Below are 5,997 nucleotides of genomic sequence, written 5' to 3' on the forward strand. Positions count from 1 at the left end.
TATTTATTACTTCTCATCCTTTTGATAATTGTCATTCTAAATGAAGTGAGATAATATATCATTGTGATTTTCATTTGTATTTTCTGATAAAGTTATTGAAATATTCACATAATTCACTCAGAGTTAATTGGGTTATTATGGGATTTTACTGAGTCATTCAAGTTGCTTATACATTGTTGATATTAATCCTTTGTTGGAAGAATAGTTTGTCCCTATTTTTTTTTTCCATTTGGTGGGTTGTCTCTTTACTCTGTTGGTCATTTCCTTTGCTCTGCAGATGGTTTTTCATTTTATGTCATGTCATTGGTCAATTTTTTCCTTGTCTTGCTGTGCTTTGGGGGTCATACCAAGAAAACCTTCAGCCAGATCAATATCTACAAGAATGTCCCCTATACTTCCTTCTACAACTTTCATAGTTTGGGATCTCTGAGATATTAATGAATTTTCACTTGATGCTAGTACAAAAGATCAGAGTAAAAGATCCAAGTCAGGTATCTTTTTAAATTTGTTTCTGCACGTGGATGTCTGGTGACCCCAGCACCATTTATTAAAGAGAATTTCCTTTCTCTAATGTAGTTTTTTTTTTTTCTTTTTTCTGTCTTTGCCAAAAGTCAGTCAACTGTAAATACATGGACTTATGTTTGTGGTCTCTGTGGTGCTCCTTATATGTCTACGCTCATTCCAGTAGCATTCTGAATATTTCTTGTACAATTCAGCCATAAAGCTGTCTATCTGATCCTGAGTGTTATTTGCTAAGGAAGTTTGTATTCCTGACACAATCTTGGTAATTACTAGAGTTCTGTTTGGTGTTTCTGCATACTAATGGTTCAATTTTGTGCAGTTATATGTGTCTACAAATTTATCCATTTATTCTAGGCCTTCGATTTGTTGGTGCGGAGGTGTTCCTCACATACCTAATAATCACTTTTTTTTTTATAGAAAAAGAATGTTGAAGAGTTCAATATTAAGAAATAATAAAAGCTTGAGGAGACAGATATATTTAACATGATTTAAACATTACACAATATACTCATGATATCTGCAATTTTTATGTTTTTCTGTATAAGTTAAAAGTAAATTTAATTCGAATAAAATAACTATGATGTAGAATGGAGAAGGAGGGTTTATTTATTTATTTTTTTGAAGTGAGGGACACACAGCTTCATGGTTTTCAACATGACAGATGCAAAGAGGGTGAGACACCTTACCTTTATTCTCTCTCCCCTGCCCTTGGTAGAAACATCCATGGCTATAGATACTGTGGCCATGGAAACACAATCTGGACTAGAGACCACCACTTCCGAGTTCATCAGCTGATTTTAAGGTTTGCAGAATAAGTACCTCAATAAATTCCTGTTGGAAAATAAATATATACACTTTTCCTGATTACACGTTTTTTTTTCTAGTATCCAGTGGAGAGGAAAGTAGGTTGTTTGGTGTTCCCTAAGTTCAATGCAGAACATAATTTTTAAAATTCATTCATATTTCAAGACTAAAATTGGAGTATTGGACTGCTGGTTCCCCACCGAGCACTGCTCTTTCCCAGGAGAATCTGATTGCAATGGGAAAGTTGTCAGCATCTGGGAGAGTTTTGTTCCCACAGCAGGGAGGAAGGGCTACTGATGCCTGGGTGCAATGGTGCCCAGCTCCTCACTGTGCACTTCTGTTCCTTCCCACTACTCTCCCTAGCCCAGCACAGAACATACTATCTGAATTTATTTCATGGTCCCTATGCATAGAGTGAATACTATGAAGGTGCAGTTTTAAAATTTCTCATTGTATTTTGTTTTTGATTCTCTCACATTTTATCTGTATGTATTTATGAGGTGCAATGTGAGTCTTTTGTTCATGTTCATATTGGGTGGAGATCAAACAAGTTAAAGTTCGTCTCCATCACCTTTTATCATTTCTTCATAGTGAGTGCATTTGATAACACTCTCTTCTAACTATTTGGAGAAATACAGTACTTTGTTTTGATTATACTCCCTCTTCTGTGCCATAGAGCACCAGGACTTCTTCCTCCTACTTAGTGGTAAAAGCTCCTCCCTCTTTACACTACCCAGCAAATGTCAGTTGCTCTTCTATTCTTAACTACTATGGAATCAACTGCTTAATATTCTACATGTGAATGAGATTATAAAAATTTTGCTTCACTGTTCCTCCCTTATTTCACTTAACAAAAGCCCTGCAGATCTGTGTTGCAGATGACAGTGTTGGATGAAATAGAGTGAGCCACATAATGTAATACCTTATTATTAAAATATTATATTGGCAAAGTTATAGTAAAACACATGAATGGATCAAGAAAATGTATGTATACATTATAAGGTTCTGCTCATCCATAAAGAATGAAATCATATCATTTTCTGATAAATTTGAGAATCATGATATGTTGAATAATGAAGGGTCAAATGTTTTCTCTCATATGTGGAAGGTGAAGGGAAAAAAGGATTTAAAAAATGTGATGAATGAAAATAGAAGAACAGGAGAACAGAGGAAGTGGATCAGTGTTTAGGGAAGAGGGGAAGAAACAGGTTGGCTCTTGGGAACTACATCAACAAAACTATGCTGTGTGCATAAGTGAATATATTATAGTGAATCACATTTTTATATATAATTATAAAGCAACAATTTAAAAAATGAAATAGAAGAGAAACCAGTAGAATAGAGAGAGGGGATCAGCAGGAGGGAAAGACAAAATACCAAAGAATGAAGTGGGGTAAATTTTGAACTCGTGTGTTTGAATATGTCACAAAGACAGAACTATCATATATAATTAAAATGCACTAAATGTAATAAAAAATAACTAATTAAATAAAGTGAGATATCATATATCTTTAATAGGTAGGTCATTAGGCTTGAAAAACTCTTTGTGGCTGGCTTCCCAAATTTCAGAAAGCGAGTGACTATAAAGACTGTATTCCAAGACCCTCCAAAAGTCACTGGTTAGAAAGAGCAACATTTAATGGGTGTATCAACCGGATAATTTAATGCAGATCTGATCTGGACATGGCTGGTATTGACTTGGATTGTTTATCTATATAAGATATGCAAATATTCAAAACGCTCTTTAATACATTTAAAATGTGTCTGCTCATGAGAGTATGATTTATTTCATGTATGTGGTACTGAGGATTGAAACCAACCTGCAAATTGAGCTACATTCGCAGTCAGTTTTAAATATTATATTGAAATGGGGCCATACTAAGTTGCCCAGGCTGGCCTTAAACTTGTGATCCCTAGCCACAGTATCCCAAATTCCTGGAATTACAAGTATGTGGCATTGTGCCCAGGTCACAAGAATTATTTGACTCCTTATGGGATAGAAAATTTGGCTTGAGGAAACAACCACTTGAGCTAAAGAAGAACCATTTTATTCCTAATCAAATAGTGTTCATGAAACAAACACTTTTAGTATTGCTAAAGCATTTAAAATAGTATCACAATAACAAATAACTATGAATCTACATAAAAGTATACGCCAGGTTAATTTTTTCTCATTTAATAAAATATATGGAAATTTATTTTTTGCATTGCATTGATGAGAAATTGGAATTTTACCTAGAAAAACTGAGTAAAAAGAAGGAAAATGTGGCTATTCAAAAAACTAGTTATTAACCTCCAGAATTTGTATAATTTAATTAGTGATATTACATAAATTAATGCATAGCTTTTAAATTCATTTTGAAGAAGATTATGTAGGTGGTTAGTTACAACAAGATAAATGAACTTGTTGCTGAGAAGAATTCAGAGTTTATGTTCATGCTCAGAACAAAAAAGTTTCTGTAAAATCGAGAATGTGTGTGATATCATCAAAGACAGAATAACAGCTCAAAATACAAGCTAAGCAGGAACTCAACTCAGTCTTTTATGGCTTAACATAAGAGATTTTCTAAGATCCAGCCTACCATTTCAAAGCCTCTGGGGGAATATGTCATAGATTATCACACTACCATGCAGAGCTACTTTAAAACTATGTCAGGAAATAAAGCATCTTTAATTCAAATTTCTATCACAACAAGGAAATTGTTTACACTACTCAACACACAGACACATAGCTGTACATATATACTTGTGTCATATTATGTCAATAAAATATTTGTTAAACCTTTGAGTTAGTATTGCATTCTTACTGCTTTGGTTTTATGTATACACTATTCTTTTTTTTTTTTTCCTGACTAAAACTCCTTCCTCACTGAACTACATCTCCAAAATCCTGTCTTTCTCTTTTCTTTGGACAAGTTCACATAATATCTATTTTACAAAAATATCCCTTTCAAGTTTTTAGTGCATTTAAACATTTCTTTTTCTGAAACACCCTATGATAGTTATTATTTTCTGTCTTATGAATTAGCCTCTTATTTTATAGGCTTATTGACAGCTTAGTTATGTCAGATATCTTATAAGAAATAAATAAGGAAGAAATATTTATTGAGCTACAAACAGCATCCCATATGATATATAGACTTTTCTTTAATCTTCACAATATGATCTTAAGTTATCTCATATTATTCCACATTGTAGGTTCAATATGTATAATGAGAAAGATTACTGATGCTTTTAAGCAATAAAAAGAAAGAGTCAAGTTTATTCCCTTAAAGGAAAAATTAATTTCCAGTTCACTGTACAATATTAACTCTATTCATTTTAATGCTATCCTTAAGACCAACTTTCATGAACACAATTTATATGTCAGGAACAAATGTCATGCTAATATGATGCTCAAAAGAAGAGACTTTACTGCCCAATACTTTACTGACAGTGTCCTTGACATCCTTATTTCTCAGGCTGTAGATGAGGGGGTTCAGCATGGGGATCACCACTGTGTAAAACACAGACGCCACTTTGACCGTGTGCCTGGAGTTCTTGGAGTTGGGCACACAGTAGAGGAACAGGATGGTGCCATGGAAGATGGAGATGGCCGTCAGGTGAGAGGCACAGGTGGAGAAGGCCTTGTGACGCCCCCTGGCTGATGGCATCTTGAGGATGGTAACCAGGATGAACATGTAAGATGTGAGGATGATGAGCAGGGTGCTGACTCCACTGAATGTGGCAAAAACAAAGAGTAGCAAAGAACTGATGTGGGGATCTGAGCATGAGAGGGAGAGCAGGGAGGAGAACTCACAGAAGAAGTGATCAATTGTGTTGGAGCCATGAAAAGAGAGTTGTAGAGCAGAGCATGTTAGTATCAGGGAACAGGCCGCCCCCCATGCATAGGATCCCGCCACCAGCACAGCACAGAGTTTCTGGGACATGGCCACTGTGTAGAGTAGAGGGTTGCAGATGGCCACAAAGCGGTCATAGGCCATCACTGCCAGCAGAAAGGCTTCGGTTACCACAAAGGTACAAAACAAAAGTATTGTACCATACACTCTGAAAAAGAGATGCTTCTGTCTTCTGCAACAAGGTTTGCCAGCATCTTGGGAGCAATGGTAGAGGAATAGCAGAAATCCACAAAAGAGAGGTGGCTGAGGAAAAAGTACATGGGGGTGTGCAGTTTGGGATTAATTTTGATTATGGCCATCATCCCAATATTCCCTACCACCGTGACACTGTAGATAGCCAGAAAAACCATGAACAGTGGAACTTTTAGTTCTGGATAATCTGAGAACCCCAGGAGGGTGAATGTGGCCCCACTTTTATTTCTGTCTGTGAATACCATGTTTCTCTCAGTCAGAATCTGAGAGTTAATCCTGAAAACAAAATGTTAAGATGAGTGAGAACATATGCAGTGGGTTTAACTGCCCTTTCCAAGTTCATAAAGTACATCTTTCAGAATCTGGTTATTTATAGGAAATTGACAGCATGTACACAATTTAAAAGTATTACAACCTTTTTAATATTAAAAACATATGATTACTGAATTAAATTATGAGTTCTAAGATATAATTTTAATACTTACAAATACAAGAAATAGAGATGAACATACTAATGGCCATTTTAATAAATCTTCAGATAAAACTTTCAACTGTCATTGAAAATTATAAATTCATACAA

At 35.1% G+C, this 5,997-nt stretch overlaps 1 pseudogene; it reads right to left on the reverse strand.

Moving 5' to 3' along the window:
* Positions 1-3,440: 3,440 nt before the first annotated feature.
* On the reverse strand, positions 3,441-5,662 carry LOC124975052 (olfactory receptor 5D18-like; annotated as a pseudogene).
* Positions 5,663-5,997: the final 335 nt, after the last annotated feature.

The sequence above is a fragment of the Sciurus carolinensis genome, unplaced genomic scaffold (assembly GCF_902686445.1).
Source record: "Sciurus carolinensis unplaced genomic scaffold, mSciCar1.2, whole genome shotgun sequence".
NCBI classification, from domain to species: Eukaryota; Metazoa; Chordata; class Mammalia; order Rodentia; family Sciuridae; genus Sciurus; species Sciurus carolinensis.